A 19,890-nucleotide genomic window follows, 5' to 3' on the forward strand; every position below is an offset into this window, starting at 1 on the left:
ATTCTCGAAAATGCAGGGAGGGAGGAGGGGAATTGATCTTTTTTATATAGACACACGAAGGATAAAGAAAGGATAAAGATCCTCTTGTGCCATTGCTGGCGTATAGGGCGTCGGTTCGACGTTTCAGTTGCTGGGTGTTTTTTATAGGGACAAGTAGCAAGCTTTTCACCCAACCTTGCTACAGCGGGGATTGAACCCTGGCGCTCCATATTGCTAAGCAGAGCATCAATCCACTGTTCTACATGAGGTTATAGGCACACCAAGGCATGTTTCAAAACTGAAGGGACGATTTTTTAATGGTTTTGGTTAACATACGAATAAAAAAGGTATTCCTAAATCCCTCACCCTCCAATCAGCTTTTCACCCTCTCAAAATCATGAGGAGACTTATGATTTATGAGGGAATCATCTTTTCACCTTCTCAAAATCACGAGGGACTTATGATTTATGAGGGATTTAAAAATCATAATAAGCTTTAGGATTTCCGTATAATATACCTCTTGCTTATTTCCTTTGCAAAGTCACCCTTATCTCCAATGTATATCTACCACATCTTTGAAAAAATCTGTACACCCACCTGGGCTGGGGCACGTGTGATTTGTACAGAGAATGACTAATATGATCTCCTGGAAAAATAGGACAATTTAAACCAATATAAAGTATAGCGGGTCTGCATGTATTGGGTACAATTATTCTGAATATTATGCAGTAAGTATTGTTTTCTAACTCTACAATGTACAAATACTTTACCTCCTCGCCCCCTAATTTGCAAATATATAGCCAAATTTACATCTATTTTATCAGTTTTATTATATCTATATAATCATATCTTAAAATAATTATATCTGTTTTCCCTCTATTCTGTCATTTCTTTTTGTTTTGTCTCTCGTTAAGCTGACAGAAACTAATTATGAAAAACTGGTTCTATAATACATCAATAAATGAAGAACTTGATTGGGAGGGTGTATACCATACCAGTACCCTTTTTTTATTTGGGAGTCGGTGCTAGCGTAAACTGCATAGCTGCATATGGATGTCTTTTTCATTGAAAATAAAAGTCCCAATTTTCCCCATTTTATAGGAATAATTAATAAAAACCAGACCAAGATTTACCATTGACCCATTGGGCCCTGCGCCTTTCACTATTTTCGAAATTTCGAGGATTTCTCCGAAAATCTTACAAAAACGGAGCAGCAAAAACACTTGGGCCTAGAAGCGTCAAAGCCTTGGGTGAAACAACATCTTGAGCTGGTGAAGTTTCAGCAATTCATATCATTATTAAATAAAAAAAACTAATTTTTTTAGCTGAAAGTAAGGAGCGACATTAAAACTTAAAACGAACAGAAATTACTCCGTATATGAAATGAGTTGTCCCCTCCGCAATTCCTCGCTCTTTACGCTAAAGCTTTTAATTGTTTTCAAAAGTAGAATTGTGGCGGAGTCAAACTTTAGCGTAAAGAGCGAGGGATTGTGGAGGGGACAACTCATTTCATATACGGAGTAATTTCTGTTCGTTTTAAGTTTTAATGTCGCTCCTTACTTTCAGCTAAAAAAATTAGTTTTTTTTATTTAATTTCTGAACGTTTTTGAATTAATGCATGTTTGGTTTTGCCTCTCCCACATAAATTATTAAAATGAAATTTGTATATTAATTCTTTTTTTGGCTAAATGGCTTTCTCTTAGTTTTGATCAGACGATTTTGAGAAATAAGGGGTGGAGAAGGAGGCCTAGTTGCACTCCAATTTTTCGGTTACTTAAAGAGGCAACTAGAACTTTTAATTTTTAACGAACTTTTTTATTAGTAAAAAATATACGTAACTTAAGAATTAACTTACGTAACAAACTTTCATAACCTTATATTTTTATTATGTATACGAGGGGGTTTGTACCCTCGTTAATACCTCGCTCTTTATACTAAATCGTAAGTTTTGTCCCAATTCTTTAAGAATGACCCCTGAATCAGAAAGGCCGTAGAATAAATAGTTGAAATTACTAAAAATACTTTAGCATAAAGAGCAAGGTATTTATCTCCTCCTAAATACCTCGCTCTTTATGCTAAAGTATTTTTAGAACCCCTCATATGCGTAATAATCTCTGTTCGTTTTAAGTTTCAATGCTACTTCTTCCTTTCATTTGAAAAAAACGTTTTCATGTTTATTTTTCATTGTTTTCTTATAGTAATGCTAGAGAATCCTGCGCCCTTGTCATTGAATTTTTCTTCCCCCATGACAGATTCCTCCAAGGAAAGATCCTCCAACATAGCCCCCTCTCCTCAGCCCCACCCCCAAACAAAATAAAATCCCCCTGAAAACGTCGGTACCCTTCCCAATAACCATTACTATATGTAAACAATGGTCAAAGTTTTTAACTTGCAGCCCTTCCCCCAGGGATTGTGGGGAAGTTAGTCATTCCCAAAGACATAGTTATTATGGTTTTCGACTATGTTGAACAAAATGACTATCTCAAAATTTTGATCCGTTGACTTTGGGAAAAAAATGAGCGTGGGAGGGGGCCTAGATGCCCTCCAATTTTTTGGTCACTTAAAAAGGGCACTAGAAATTTTCATTTCTGTTAGAATGAGCCCTCTTGCGACATTATAGGACCACTTGGTCGATACGATGACCCCTGGGGAAAAGAAAAAAAAACAAAACAAACAAATAAACACGCACCCGTGATTTGTCTTCTGGCAAAAAATACAAAATTCCACATTTTTGTAGATAGGAGCTTGAAACTTCTACAGTATGGTTCTCTGATACGCTGAATCTCATGATGTCATTTTCGTTAAGATCCTACGACTTTTAGGGGGTGTTTCCCCCTATTTTCCTAAATAAGGAAAATTTTCTCAGGCTCGTAACTTTTGATGGGTACGACTAAACTTGATGAAACTTATATATTTAAAATCAGCATTAAAATGCGATTATTTTGATGTAGCTATTGATATCAAAATTCAATTTTTTAGAGTTTTGGTTACTTTTGAGCCGGGTCGCTCCTTACTACAGTTCGTTACCACGAACTGTTTGATATATCAAATATTCAATTTAGTGTTATTAGTTCTTGCCATAACTGTTAATCTATTTTGGAATAAAAAATTAATGTGAAATAGAGAATTTCGAAACATTTGAAACTTTGGCAATTAAAAATGAACAGTAATTAATTAAAAAAATAACTTTACGAAAAAGAAATTTTCTAAAGAAAAGTAAAGGGCATATTAAACTTCAGATTAGAATAAATAGAAACCTACAATTGCTCAAACTCAAAACGACCAGGAATTACGATTAAACAATAAATGGAACCCAAAGGTGGGTTCATGCAGTTTTGAAATAAAATACCGTTCCTAAGTTTTTTGAATGGGGAGGGGGGTTTAGTTTATCTGATCTTTGAGCTATTTTCAAAACCCTCGTATAAGAACCTTATGCCCCCTAGACATAACATACACCACTTTCCTCGGGGCTCTTGGAGGTTGTGCTGACCCTGGAGTTTTCTTATCCGATCTTTTGGCTTAATTTAACAAAATGAATATCTAAAAAACTCGATCAGATGGATTTAGGGTAAAAAGGCGGAAGAACTAGCGACCCTCTGACCCTTTTGACTCTTAAAAAGGGAACTAGGACTTTCAATTTCCAATATAATAAGCCTCCGACGAAGTTGTACGATCATTCCTTCCATAATAATCTTATATGCCCCCGGTGCAAAATTTACAACACTTGTCCCCAAAGTCATCAGATTACTTTGGGCTTCTATAGGGAATAAGAACTTTAAATTTCTAGTCATTTGAGTTCCCTCCAAGTTTATCTCTCCCATAAATACCTTATGTGCCTTCAGGCATTGTTTGAAACCCCTCCCCGGGGTTCTGGGGGAGGGTATGTTGACCCCGAAATTTGTGTCATCTGATTTTTTAAAGATTTCAGAAAAATTAATATGAAAAGGTTTTAATTGAATGCGTTTGGAGAAAAAACTTACAATACTTGCTTACTGGCTCCGGGGGTTTTGTCAAACTTAGAGCTGCCCTCAGAGGGCTAGAAGGGCTAGTTGACCTCCGATCAATTTGACTCTTAAAAAGGGTACTAGAAATTTCAATTTGCAATTGATGGAGCTCCCTCTGGAGTTTATGCTACCATCCCTTCCATAAACCTTATATGCCGCAGGGCTTAACACACTTGCCCCTAGGTTCTGGGGTGGGCCCTGTTATCCCTGGAATTTTGTTATATGATTATTGGTAAATTTTGAACAACATGACTGTATGAAAAATTTGGTTGGACAGATTTAGAGAAAATAGGGTTGGTGGGGGGGGGGGAGACTAGTTGCCATCGTATCACTTTTGACTCCTAAAAAGGGAGCTAGAACTTTTAATATCTAATCATTTGAGTCCCCTCCAATGTTTATACGACCACCTCTCCCATAAAACCCAATGTAGCCCCGGGCCACGAGTTATAACCCTAAGTTCCTCCGCACTTTGGGGGGTATGTTGACCCCGAAGTGTTTGTTATTTGATCGTTTGACTGTTTCAAAGAAAATAGCTATCTCAAAATGAGCTACCTCTGAACTTTATACGACCGCCGCTTACACAAAAATGTTATATGGCCCCAAGGAATAACTTAAAACACTTGTCACTGGTCTCTGGGGCGTTGTGTCGACCGTGGACTTTTGTTATCTAATGTTTGAACTATTTCCAATAAAAATAGCTATCTCAAAATTTTTATTGGGTGGATTTTGGGAAATAAGGGCGTGAGCAGGTGGCTAGTTGACCTCTGATCTCTTTTGGCTCATAAAAAATGAGCTAGAAATTTCGATTTCCGACCAAATAAACTCCTTCTGAAGTTTATACGAGGAGTCCTTCTACAAAATCTGTATATGTCCCCAGGGCATAACTTACAAAACCCACCTTTGGGCCTTGGGGGCTTTTGTCTGCCCCGAAGATTTTGTTATCTAATCCTTGGACTAAGATTATAATTTTTATTGGATTAATTTGGGGGAAAAGGGCGTTGGGGCTATTTGTCTCCTAATCATTTTTGACTACTAAAAATTACTTTTAACTTCTCATCTCCAATCGAATTAGCCCCCTTCGAAGTTTATGCGACCTTCCTTTCCATATGAAGTGGCTCTCGGAAAAACATCGAAGCCTTATAGCCTTGGGGCTGGTGACGGGAGGCTAGTTGCCATCAGATCACTTTTGACTCTTAAAAAGGGAATTAAAATTTTCAATTTCTTATCATTTAATTCCCCTCCTAAAATTATAGGACCACCTTTCCATAAGAACCTTAAATCCCTTCCTCCGAGTTTCGGGGGGGGGGGTCCATGTTGACCCCAAAGTTTTGTCACCTGATCGTTGGAGTATTTCAAACAAAATGGCTATATCAAAATATTGATCAGATTGATTTAGGGGAAAGGAGGGGTTATAATGCCCGCCGACCACTATTGGAGACTCTTAAAAAGGTTTATTGAAATTTCAATTTCCAATCAAATAAGCCACCTCTGATGTTTATACGACAACCCCTTATATAAAACCTCACCTGCCGTCCCGTATAATTTAAAACACTTCCCCTGGGTTCTGGGGGGTTGTGTTAACCCCTGACTTTTTGTTATTTGATCTATAAGCTATTTTAAATTAAATGATTATCTCAAATTTTTTATAAGATGCATTTGGGGAAAATGGGGCCTTGGGGGGACTAATCGCCCTTCGATCACTTTTGACTCTTAAAAAAGGCACTAGAAATTCCGATTTAAAATCGAGGTTTGTCGCTGGGGGGGGGGGCAGTTGTCAGTGGTTCACTTTTGACTCTTAAATGTAGAATTAGAAATTTGAATTTTTAATCATTCGAGGCCCTCCCGATGTTTTTGCGATCACTTCTTCCAAATAAGCTACAACCCTTCCACTGGGCTCGGGGGGTGTTTTGACCCCTCCGATCCCTTTTGACTCAAAAAAGATAACTATAACTTTCAGTTTCAAATCAAATGAGCCATCCCTAAAGTTTATAGGATCTCCCCTTACATAAAAATCATATATGCCCGTGGGGCATAGCTTAAAACCCTTAACCCGGACTCTGTGAGGTTTTGTCGATCCCTGGAGTTCTTCTTATCCAAATTTTAAATTATTTTTAACAGAATGGCCATCTCAAAATTTAATCGGATGGGTTTAAGGAAGAAGGGCGCGTGGGAGAAGGAGGGGTCTAGTTGCCCTCCAATCTCTTTTGTCTCTTAAAAAGTGAACTAAAACTTTCAATTTCCAATCAAACGAGCCCTCTCTGAAGTTTACACGAGAATCCCTTCTATAAGAATCATATATGACCCCAGGGCATAACTTACAACACCTACCCTTGGGCCCTGGGGGCTTTGTTGACAACGGAGTTTTTGTCATATAATTTTTAACAAACTAGCAATCTAAAAAAATTATTTTATGTATTTGGGGAAGAAGGGCGTGGGGCGCTAGTTATCCTCCGATCACTTTTGACTCTTAAAAAGGGCGCTAGAACTTCCAATTTCCAATCAATTGACACCCCCTTTGCAGTTTATACGACTTTCCTTTCCATATGAAGTGCCTTTGGGGAAAATTAATAATAAATAATAAAACATTGGAGCTGTATGGCCTTTACTATAGGCATGAATGGTTGAACTATGACACTTCCAACATTCCATCCCTTCCAATTCAACTTGTTTAGAAAAATATTTTCTGCTATAAAGTTTTTCTGCTTGAAAATTTTCCACCTTGTTAGAACTGGATTAATCAAGGAAAATTCAATCCATTGGAATAGAGAAGCAAAGTGGTCTTGTTGCTGCTGCAACAGCTTTCCGCCCGTTCCACTGCCGAATTTTGTCAAAAATGTAGGTATGTTGTTTCCTGTTTGAAGCGGAATCCCTTAAGGATTTTTAGGTATTTTCAAGAATAAACTTAACCTGTTTCTCTTCTCAAAGAAGAACCTGTTTCTCCTCCAACCTGTACGGTTGGAGGAGCAAAGTGGGCCATTTATCCTCGCATGAATACTTTACTGACATGAATGGTTGCTTAAGTCATTACTTAACCCATGGGTGGACCTACTGAACGATCGATACTTCAGTTTGGAATGATCCTCCTGGGGACGTTTTCCTTAAAAGCTTTTCCATTGACTCCTTCAAAAAAGATTCAGCAAACATTTACAACCTTATGATGGAGCAAAGGAAAAGTTTAACGGCAAGTCAAATGCTTACCAGTACCTGACGCCATGACATTGGGAATAATAAAAAAAAATCAGTTTAATTTTAAGAAAAATTATAAACACTCAGATCACGTAGATCTGCTTCTGCTATGCTTTTTATTAGCATTTGTTCAATGTTTTCGAGATTAACTATCTTGAGGTAGTATTTATTAGGCATTGGCTCATTTGATTTAATAATGAAACATGCGTTTAATTTGCTTTACATTTAATTTGCACTTGATTAAAATCTAATTTGCATTTTTTAAAAATAAAAAGTGAATTCATCAAACGAAAAGAATTTTACTCTTTAACAAACCAGATGAATATACTATTGTGATTATTTAAAGGCTCATTCGCGTAATTTTAATGCGGCGCATTTGTATATTACGTTTTCGCATAAAAGGAACTCAATTTTTATTAAACAGTTTGTGGTAATGAACTGTTAGCAAGGAGTGACACGGATCAATAGTAACTGAAACACAACAAATTAAATTCCGACATCAATGGAATATATCAACTGAAACACAAAAATGAAATTCCTATATCAATAGAATTGGCTTATTATACCGATTCCAAATATTACAAGCCAAAGAGAATTTGCCAGATTTTCAAAAACGGAAAGAAACACCCCCTAAAACTCAAGGAATCTTTGTTAAATTCGTCACGTCAGATTCAGAATATCAGAGAGCCCCATTTCGTGCTCCAATCTTCAAAAATGTGGAATTTTGCATTTCTTGCCAAAAAAAGATCATGGGTGCATGTTTGTTTTTTTTCCCCAGGGGTGATCTTGTGGTCGTTACCAATGGTCCTAGAATATCTAGAAAGGGCTCATTTGAAGTGAAATTAAAACTTCTAGTGCCGTTTTTGTGATCAAAACATTTGGACGGAATAAAGCCCCGTCCCTCACCCGTTTGTTAACCAAAGTTGTCCGATCAAAATTTTGAGATAACCATATTGTTCAACATAGTTGAAAGGCTCAAAATCTGTAAAGTGATGACCCCTCTCAGTCCCTGCGAAAAGGTCTTTAAGTTTTGAAATTTACCTCTTCTTTACGTAGGCTATAATATGTGTTATTGGGAAGTATGCATACATTTCTCGGTCGGGAAGAGGAGGGTGAATTTTCTGCTGAGGGGGATTTTTTTGCAGGGAGAATTTTCCCCGCGGGAAGAAGCTTCCGGGAGGTTAACTTTTCTGGGAAATTTTACACTGAGAGAATCAGCTTGAGTTCTCATACGAATTTTTTTTATTCGTCTTACTTTCTCTTTTACGACTCAATTTTATTTGTGGTGATGTTAGTATTAATTGTCCGTGGTAAATTTTCACCGGAATTCAATTGTCTAGAGGACCTTTCCTTGAACGGGGAGCCAAATTTCCCAACATTATACCAAGGTATAATGAAATATTGAAAATCAGAAAAAAATAAATAAGAGGTCAAAAATAAAAAAGGTCAGAAAAAAAAGAGTTTTTCACCTGAAAATAAGGATCAACAAAAAATATTACAACGAACAGAAATTATTGCGTATATGAGGAGGTTCGCTCTACGTTAAAATTTGACTTTTTGTTCCAATTCCTTAAGAAAGACACCCGAAACACAAGGGTAGTTTAATAAGAACAATAGGAAAGTTTTTTAAAAGAACTAAAAAACTTTAGCGTGAAGAGCGAGGTATTGAGAAGGGGGCAAGCCCCCTCATATACCCAATAATTTCTGTTCGTTTTAAGTTTTAATGTTGCTCCTTGCTTATATATGGGATATCATGGGTTCATTAGACGAAGCTGTATTGACGGCTATAAGACATTAAGTGAAATTTTCCACATTTTCAGAAACGAAAGAGAATGTAGAAATAATCTTTGAAAGAAAACGTTTCTTATGCGGTTGAAATAAAATTCAGACGTTATTAATAAACATAATGTTTATACTTTTATTGGGAAAACTGTTTTTAAAAGTTTAAAAACTTTAAGGATACAATACTTTAATTGGCATTTTTTTACACTTTATTAGAGGTTACATAACACAGGTTCTTCGGCGGCAGGGCTAGTGCTCTATGGAGCCTAAAACTAGGGTAGTAGCTTGTAAGTCTTAGCACCTTAGCACTCAAAGGCACGTAAAGTCAGGATTGGAAATTGCTTATTCTGGTGCCCTACAAAAAAATCAGTAAATAAAAATGGATGACATAATATCATATTCCTGTATATGAGATAGGGCAACCGCATATACTTTATACAAAAATAAATTTTCAATTATGATTACCTTTGATTTGGGGATCATGGAAAGAGGTGGGCTGTAGGGTATATAAAGGATTATTTGTGCCCAGTGTCCAACCTTTACTCCTAGTGTAAAGGTTGTAGCAGTTTTTTACTCCAGTGGTGCACTGCATACATGAAGAGACTATCATATCAAAATTAATTTCTTTTCTTTTTTATGAGCATCCTTTAAATCTTAGCGGTAATATCATTCTGTTTCTCCGATTTTTAATTTTTCCTAAGCACCTAAGCTACTAATTGGCATCGCCAAATTTCAGCGTCTTGACTGCAAAATTAGCCAGTCATTATCCCCGATTTTTTCAAAGCACCTATGCTAGCAATTGGAATCCCCAGATTTCAGTGTCTTGGCTACATAAATCAGCAGGTTGTTCACCCGTTTTTTCTAAGAACCACAGCTAGCAATTGGCATTCCCGAATTGAAGTGTCTTGCGGTACCCAATTTGGCCAGTCACTTCTCCGATTATAAAAATTTTGCATTTAGATACATCAATGAGAGTATCAGTAACGTGTTCCATTGGTGAATGAATTCAGCATGAGGAAAAAACATTTGTGCCCAAATTTCATGGATGAACACTGATTTCGAGGCACTTTTCTGTTTGAAGATATTAATTCTTGGGCTAATGTTGAAGGCCTTGAAGGTTCATACTATGAATGGTTTTCTCAAAGGATATTGCTATAACATGCGTGTTCACCGTGGATAATTTATTACTGCAACACATACTTGAAGGGGGGGGGGGTACTAGCGGAGTTAGGTGATTAAGGTAAAACTTCAAGGAAATGTTGAGATGGATACCAAAGACTATCAAATCAGACTACTTGCATGCTGTTTATCAAAGAGAATATCAGCAATATCTAAGGAACGCCTGAGTGCATTAAATCCAAACTCTAAAGGTATATTGAAAAGTGATTGAAGGGATCTCTTCCTTTTTTAGACCCCTTACCTCCACTCAACACTGATCTAAATTTTTTTTAAATTGCCTTTGTTCAAAATAGTCAAAAAATGTAAAAACAATCCCTCAAGGGAAGCAATGCCCCAATGACCTCGGGGCAAGGATTGTAAATTGTGTGTTTTGCCCATTGTTTACTTGCAGAATTGGCCATTAGTAATAGGAGAATGTTTGATTCCGGGTTTGTATGAGGGAATTAAGGTGAAACTTCCGATAATGCTGACGGTACGTACGTTAAACTAAATCAAAAGACGGTATGTGCATCCGTTTTACCCAAAAAATATTCTGCAATATCTTAAGAAGGAATGAAAGGAAAATTTCAGGACATGTTGAGATAGATTTTGAAAAGTGGTATAAGGGCAACTAGCCACCCTCCCTTGCTTTTTTCTAGACCCCCCCCTCCAGCGATATCATATTGAAATTTTGAAATAGCCATCTTGTTCCAAATGGTCTAGAAGTCAAATAACTACGCCTTTGGATATGAAATAACCTCTCACAAACTAAGGGGTAAGGGTTGTAAGTTATGCAAGTCGCCCTTTGTTTATATTTAAGGTTTGTTATTGGACTAAGGGGTCTTCTGGGTCTCGAAAAAGGTTTAGGGTATAAATTTAAAACTTTCAAAAATCCCGAGAGGGATTTCGAACAAAATCAGAACACACTATATGCAGGATGGTTGTCAAAACGGCACAACAGCCAAACCTAAGAATCGGCTAAAAGTATCTAGTTATAAAAGTATACTTTCAAGTATCACTCACAAGTATACTTTCAAGTATCACAAGTGATAAAGTATCACTGTCAAGTCACACTGAGGTGGATGTTGGAAGCTTCATTGGTTCCTCACCCCCCTCGAATGCTAAAATTTCCAAAAAGCCACCTTGTTCAAAATAATCAAAAGGTCTAACATTGACGCCTCCGGGGGATACCATACCCCCCCCCCATCAGCCCCCCAGGCAAAATGTAAATAATGTAATTTGTTCATTTTTATTTGTAGGATAAATAATTGGGAAAGGGGGGAATGTTTGATCCTTTTTGTGTCCAAAAAGGCTAAGAGTAATGAGGTCAAACTTGGGGAATGTTGAGCTTAATTAAGAACAGGTAAGGGTATTAAGTTGAAACTTCCAGGGTCACTACTACTGCAATTGCTACTTTGACTGCAACTCTGACTACTTGTGACTGCTACTGCGATCACCTGTGACTGCGGCTAATAATTGGTTGCAGCTGTGAATAGTTGCGAATTCGATTCCGAATACTTGTGACTGCAAGTATGACTACTTGTGACTGCTACTGCGATCACCTGTGACTGCGGCTAAGATGACTGGTGGTAGTGATTGCTTGCAGCTGTGACTAGTTGCGAATTCGATTCCGAATACTTGTAACTGCAAGTATGACTACTTGTGACTGCTACTGCGATCACCTGTGACTGCGGCTAAGATGACTGGTGGTAGTGATTGCTTGCAGCTGTGACTAGTTGCGAATTCGATTCCGAATACTAGTGACTGCAAGTATGACTACTCACGACTGTGACTGCAACTTTTCACTGCGACTACTTTTACTTGCTACTATTCTCAGGAATTATATTAGGAAATATTAAACAAAATCAAAACAACTATGGGAATGCTGGTTGTCAGAAGGGAACATCAGCAATATCTTGAGGATGGCTGAGGGTATTAAGAAGAAACCTTCAGAGAATACTCAGGGGTATGATCAAAAGCAATCAGAGGGCAGGTAGCCATTTCCTCACTTGCCCTGGTTAGAAACTCCTTTCCCAACGCTGGTCAAAATTTGAAAAGAAATATTTTGTTGAAAAAAAAAAGAAAAGTCAAAACGTCTAATAACTATGCCTCCAGGGATTCCAAGACCCTTTAGTGCCCGGGACGAAGGCTGTAAATTATGCAATTTTCCCATTATTTGCACACAGGATTTATCATTTGGAAAGGGGGAATAATTGATTCTTGGTTTTCTAAAAAAAGCTAAAGTTGTTAGGGTTAAATTTCGGAGAATGTTAGGGGGGGGGGGAATTAAACCAAAGTACACTGCGTACATCCAGGCTAGCAATGATGAAATCTGTAATATCTTATGGAGGACTAATGGTGTTAACTTAAAACTATCAGGACCACTATTGCTGATACTCCTGTGACTTGTATATGACTTGTTAAAACTGACTACTTGCAACTTCCACTGCGACTTCTTGTGCTCCAACTACTTGTGATGCGACTGCTCGTAACTGTGACTAGAACTTCTTACGACTCTGACTATTTTTACTTGCGACTACTTTGAGGAAATTTTGAGGGAGGGGGTATTGTACAAAATCAAAACAGGCTATTGGCATGCTGATTGTCAAAAGAGCACAGCATCAATATCTCAAGAATGACTGACGGTATCCAGTTTAAAATTTCAGGGCAATGTCAAATAGTACTTGGAGGACACACGGCCCCCTCCTCTTCTTAGATATCCCCTTTAATACTGATAAATGCTTTGGAATAACCACTATGTTAAAAATAGTCAAAAGGTCTAATCATTATTACTTTGGAGATGTCATGCTCTTCACCCCCCAACCACTCCACCCCCCCCCCTGAAGAAGGGTTGTAAATAATGAAAATTATCAGAATTTATCATTGAGAAAGAATGTATTATTGAGAAAGGGGAGAGAGGAAATTTTGATCCTGGGAGTGTCAGAAAAGACTAAGAGAATTAAGATGAAAATTCCAGGAATGTTTAGGGAGATGTTAAACTAAATCAAAAGACATTATCTCAACCTGGGTTATCAAATAAGTGTATCTGCAATAACTCAGGAGAGGCTAAGGGTATTTACTCGACATTTATACGACCACTGTTGCTACAACTACTGTGACTACTACTTGTGACTGTGACTACTTGTAAGCCTGGCTACTTTACGACATCGGTTAAGACTATTTGTGACCGTGACTACTTGCGACTCTGACTACTTTCGACGGCAACTACTTAAGAATATGAACACATGGGACTGCAACTACTTTATACTGCGACAAATTGTGACTCCGACAGCAACTACATGTGACTGAAGATATGGATGTAACTCGACTTACGACTGTGACTACCTTCAACGGTGACTCCAGCTACTTGTTAATGCCAGTGCAACAATTTTTTACTACGACTGCGACAACTTGTGACTGCAACTAATAATGCTTGCGACAGTAACAACAACTATTAATACTACTACTACTACTGTGATTTTGACTGGAAGTACTATGGTAACTTATGTTATAACTAGAACCAGTAAGCTCAATCAAAAGAGTTAAACTACATCCTGCTTGTTAAAATGGCGAAGTGCGCCAGGTTCCAAAGGGCTTATCTACAATATCCCACAAATGGCTAAGGTTATTAAGTTAAAAATTTCAGGGAATACTGAGAGGGATGTAGTACTAAATCAAAAGACACTATATGTATAAATTTCATATCTTCAATGTCAAATGTCATATCTTCAATGTCAAATGTCATATCTTGAGGTTGTCAAAATGTCATATCTTCAATGCAGTGGCGAAGCTAGGGATTTTAGTTTGGAGGGAGTATATAAAGAGTTTGCCAATAAAATCGTCGAGTGTGCCAGCAAATGCTGACACGTAAGTTAAAATAACATGCTAAAGACGCCAAAAGTTCCAAGGCATTGGAACTTTGGAAGTGGGAGTGTATGCTCCCCCTAGATGGCCCCCTCCTTCAATATTTCAAAACAGTTGTGAGAAGAATCCAGTTAACACATTCAGAGGATATTAAGGGAGGTGTTGAACTTAAAGGGTGTAGCTGTAGTATCTCAGGAACGGCTATGATTAATAATTGGAAAAACTAAAGAAATGTTGATTGGAATGTTGAACTAAATCAAAAGACACTACATGCTTTCTATTTGTAAGAACGGTATGTCTGCAATATCTCCAGAATAGGTTAGGATTAGGGTATTATGTTGAAACCCGTAGAAAACATCTAGGCGGATATTGAATTTAATGAAAATACAACAATATGCATGACAGTTGTCAAAAGGTCATATTTACAATATTTTAGGATTGGCTAATACTATTTAGTTGAAAATTTCAGGGGGTGTTGAGTTAAATTACAAAAAAAATACCATGTACATCCAGTTTGTTTAAAGGGTGTGTGCTATATCTCATAAACACTTAACAGTTTAATTTTTAAATTTTTAGAGAATGTTTAGGTATATATTGAACTTAAATCAAAAGGTATTGTGTACATCTCGATTGGCAAAAGGGCGCATCTGTAATATCTCTGGAACGGCTAATGACATCTAGTTGAAATTGTCAGGATATGATCAGGGGATATTGAAATAAATTGGAAGATAATAGCCTCCTTAGAGCTAATAAATTAGAATCGAATATCTTATCAGTTAAACCAACCTCATGAAAAACAATAGAAGCATTCATTGTATTAACCAATAACAAAATGGACAAAATGGAACAGAAATGAACTAAAAAATTATCTAAATAAAAACGAAAAGCTAACAAACAGAAACAGAAATGAAGTAAAAAAATCGCTAAAAAAGTTTCCAAAGAAAAGTAAAGAGCTATATTAAATTCAAGACCAACAAAAATAAAGTCCATGATAATTCCATCTCAAAACAAAAAGAAATTATAATTTAAGAATAAGTGAAAGCCAAAACGAACAAAAATTTAAATAAATGCTAATGTCAAACATAAGGATAACAATACTGATATAGATGAATAAATAAATCTTGAAAAGAGTACAAACTAAATTGAACGTTCGTCAAACCAAAACAAGCAAAAATTACAACAAACAGGAATTTGGCAGCTGTTCCCTTCCCTACCCCCTTATTCATAAATTTTCTAAAGCCGATTGGGTCATTTGCACTTTACTGAAAACGGAATACATTATAAATGTTTTTTAATGTTTACATCATTCAAAAATAACAATAAAATGCAGTGAAATAAAGCTTGAATTGTTGAGATTCCAATATTAAAAATTCAAGTTATTTTCATTAGTTCTGTCCTTTTAGCCTGATCATCATAGTGAATAATTTTTTTTTATCTGTCGTTGCTGTTTTGAAAAAACTAAAGCATACAGTTTAAAATACAAATAGTTTTCAATAGAGTGCAAATAACGAAAAATGTTATTTTTTTGTTGTTTTTTTTTCGTTTTTTATTTTTTGTAGCACTGAGAACGACTTGGCGGAGGTCCTTGTTGAAATATCTGCTTATTGTCGCTTCATACTGTTCGACTGGCTGACACTATACTCATTTTTCTTTACTATTTTATTTCATTTATTATATTTTCTCTTCTTTTTTTCATATAATCACTATTAGGCCGAGTCGTTCCTTACAACTCTTTACCATGAGCTATTTGCTATCAAAAGGAAAAAGTAGTTTTACTTTCTTTTCAAGTTTTTCAGTAACATTGGCGTAAATTCAAAGAAATCTCGGAGGGAGGAAAAAAAATTATCTAATAAATATCTTTAAGTGGTTTAAGCGGACAAAAGCCAAACAGAAGCTAAAATTAAATTAGGTAGTAGGTAATTAAATTAAGTAGGCAATTTTTATGGAAAACAAAGTAAATAACATGAAAAATGATATTTTATAATCTATGCTTGAATTGAAAATATTCATGTTCGAAACTTATGGGTAGGACAGATGATCTGAGGAAAAATAGGTTGAGAGGGGATAACTCCCCTTTTCACCCCATAGGAAGTTGCTCTCCGGTTATTATTTGTCTTTATTAATTTCAAATAATGTTTGCCACCAACGAAAAATAAACAAAAAAAAAGACTAAACCGTGGGATTATTATCTTACAATCAATAAACGTTTTTCTTTCTTTCTTATATCAGAAATCGAAAGCCATGGCCATACACTGCAAAGTCTTCTTTTGTTTCCCCCTGTTGCTAAGGTAGGATGGAATTTCCCCTAAGTTACAAGATTAAAGTATTAATTCCATACAAATTAGAAAGCTCTTTTGAACTTTCATAGGTAGTGACACGCACTGTTTGGAAAGCGTACTTCTCACAGAAGAATTTACGATGTTGGAAAGACAAAGCAAATACCAAACTTTTAAACAGTTTCTCCTGAAACAAACTGGCTCTTTTATTTGAATAAAGGAAGAGCTTCTTAATCATACTTTTGTTCTTTTATAATATTAAATATAAAAAAAAACTAGTTTTTTCAACTGAAAGTAAGGAGCGACATTAAAACTTAAAACGAACAGAAATTACTCCGTATACGAAAAGGATTGTCCCCTCCGCAATCCCTCGTTCTTTACGCTAAAGTTTCTAATTGTTTTAAAAAGTAGAATTCTGGCAAAGAGTCAAACTTTAGTGTAAAGACTGAGGGATTGCGGAGGGGACAACCCATTTCATATACGGAGTAATTTCTGTCCGTTTTAAGTTTTAATGTCGCTCCTTACTTTCAGTTAAAAAACTAGTTTTTTTTATTGAATTTCTGAAAGTTTTTGAATTAATATATGTTTGATTTTGGTTCTCCGCACATAAATTATTAAAATGAAATTTGCATATTAATTCTTTTTTTTTGCTAAATGGTTTTCTCTTAGTTTTGATCAGACGATTTTAAGAAATAAGGGGGGGGAGGCTTAGTTGCCCTCCAATTTTTCGGTTACTCAAAAAGGCACCTAGAACTTTTAATTTTTAACAAACCTTTTTATTAGTAAAAAATATACGTAACTTAAGAATTAACTTAAGTAACAAACTTTTATATTCTTATATTTTTATTATGTATACGAGGGGGTTTCTACCCTCGTTAATACCTCGCCCTTTACACTAAATCGTAAGTTTTGTCCCATTTCTTTAAGAATGACCCCTGAATCAAAAAGGCCGTAGAATAAATAATTGAAATTACTAAAAATACTTTAGCATAATGAGCGAGGTATTTGTCTCCTCCTAAATACCTCGCTCTTTATGCTAAAGTATTTTTAGAACCCCTCATATGCGTAATAATCGCTGTTCGTTTTAAGTTTCAGTGCTACTCCTTACTTTCAATTGAAAAAACGTTTTCATGTTTATTTTTTCATTGTTTTTTTATAGTAATGCTAGAAAATCCTGCGCCCTTTTCATTGAATTTTTCTTCCCCATGACATATTCCTCCAAGGAAAGATCCTCCCGCATGGCCCCCTCGCCTCAAACCCACCCCCAAACCAAAAAATCCCCCTAAAAACGTCTGTACACTTCCCAATAACTATTACTGTATGTAAACACTGGTCAAAGTTTGTAACTTGCAGCCCCTCCCTTGGGGATTGTGGGGGTAAAGTCATTACCAAAGACATAGTTATTATGGTTTTCAACTATGCGGAACAAAATGGCTATCTCAAAATTTTGATCCGTTGACTTTGGGAAACAATGAGCGTGGGAGGGGGCCTAGGTGCCCTCCAATTTTTTGGTCACTTAAAAAGGGCACTAGAACTTTTCATTTCCTTTAGAATGAGCCCTCTTGCATCATTCTAGGACCACTTGGTCGATACGATGACCCCTGGGGAAAAGAAAAAAAACAAATAAACACGCACCCGTGATTTGTCTTCTGGCAAAAAATACGAAATTCCTCATTTAGGATATATGTGATTAGGATTACAGATAGGAGCTTGAAATTTTTGCTCTAGGGTTCTCCGATACGCCGAATGCGATGGTGTGATATCCTATGACTTTTAGGGGGTGTTTCCCCTATTTTATAAAATGAGGCAAATTTTCTCAGGCTCGTAGCTTTTGTTGACAAAGACTAAATTTGATGAAACTTATATATTTAAAATCAGCATGAAAATTTGATTCTTTTGATGTATGTTTTAAAATCAAAATTCCGCTTTTTAGAGTTTTGTTTACTATTGAGCCGGGTCGCTCCTTACTACAGTTCGTTATCACGAACTGTTTGATTATAAAGAGTATCTGACCTAACATTCCATTATCAGAGGTAACGCTATAGCATTCCCTATAATATTAAATAAAAAAACAAGTTTTTTTAACTGAAAGTAAGGAGTGACATTAAAACTTAAAACGAACAGAAATTACTTCGTATATGAAAGGGGTTGCTTCCTCATCAACATCCCGCTCTTTACGCTAAAGTTTTTTACTGTTTTAAAAAGTAGAGTTGAGAGAAAGAGCCAAACTTTAGCGTAAAGAGCGGGACGTTGATGAGGAAGCAGCCCCTTTCATATACGAAGTAATTTCTCTATTTCCCCAGTATTTGTACTGGATGCCTTGGAGTTACCATCTATTTGATCTCTAACATCACACCAGTGCCCGTTGGCCTTTTCGCTTGAGTCTAGTAACGTGAGCGAGCGATTAAAAGGGTTCTACAGTCTCTTCGGGTACAGGTATTGCAACTAGTGTGCGCGTGAGACATATACCATCTGTTCAAGGGTTAAACTATCAGCCAAGGGTGCCAAGCTCTATGCCACCCCTTATATCTCTCTCACTATTTGTTTAGAAGGAAAACGGATCCTCTTGTCGATATATTATTGAAGATACTTTTCGCAAACTCTTTTGCGACCACGCCGGGGTTCGGGGAAAATGTATTCTCATAAAGTTGTAGAAAATTTCTCCAAGTGTCAACTCCAACAAAACATGCACTCTAGATTTTATAACATAGACTTTGCAGTCTAGGAACTAACTTAAAAAACAGACTAAAACCCAAATTATTGTTTTTAAGCTAGAAACCTGGTATAGGGCTGGAACCTAAATTGACCCTTGCCAAGAAAAACTCAAATACCTTCTATGCATCGTATGAAAAAAAGGCACATTATTCAGCTATGCACATGATCTTCTACATCGACACAAAACCTATCATGGACCTTTATGGCAAATCAGTACCTTAAAAGATCTTCCTTTCTCGTCCATTATAAATGTTTTTTTACTGATGTCCAATTTATGAACTAATTGGAACTTGGAACTAATTGGGCAGTCTTGCCATAACTTGTAGAGCTTGGATAAAGGATCCGAATAAAGGACAGAAAACTAAAAGGTAAGCCCAACTTTCCCGGAAATCTTAGAAATACCATTTAACTTCTCCCGTCTTGTGTCGGAAATAGACGTCCAATTTTAAGTAAACTTCCATCAGTAGAGCTTTGAATTTAGTTTTCTATTAAATGGAGCAGAATTAAAGTCCAGGAAAGGATACTTAAAATTTTTTATGAAAACAGTAAAATCATTTAAAGGAAACATCATTTGAGCAATTTGGCAGCTTTGGGAATTCCCAGTGTTGCTGCTACCTTTGATTGATATTGAAATTTTCATTACTTTGCAATTAAATTTCATAGTCAAGCCATATATTCTAAATAGCTCTCGACATTGGCTAGCCCCCCTGGAAGACTTTACTTACAGTCCCTTTGTCTTTTTGACGATCAGCCGACGTTGAGGCCCGTAAAATACTTTTAAGATAATTCATGTTTTTAAAATTTTATGTTGCTACTGTGAAATATTATAAAAACATTGGATCGAACATGCCTATAGACTACTATAATCTTTTTTTGTCTTATATCAAATGAATATAAAGCCACTTTTTTCCTATTGATCCTAGTAA

The 19,890-nt window shown here is 36.3% G+C and overlaps 1 protein-coding gene across 1 annotated transcript in view; it reads left to right on the forward strand.

Moving 5' to 3' along the window:
- Positions 1-19,890, forward strand: part of LOC136043745 (voltage-dependent calcium channel type A subunit alpha-1-like) — a gene marked incomplete at its 3' end in the record, with an annotated part of 199,168 nt that overhangs the window by 11,603 nt on the left and 167,675 nt on the right.

This window comes from Artemia franciscana, unplaced genomic scaffold (assembly GCF_032884065.1).
Source record: "Artemia franciscana unplaced genomic scaffold, ASM3288406v1 Scaffold_904, whole genome shotgun sequence".
Classification (NCBI taxonomy): domain Eukaryota; kingdom Metazoa; phylum Arthropoda; class Branchiopoda; order Anostraca; family Artemiidae; genus Artemia; species Artemia franciscana.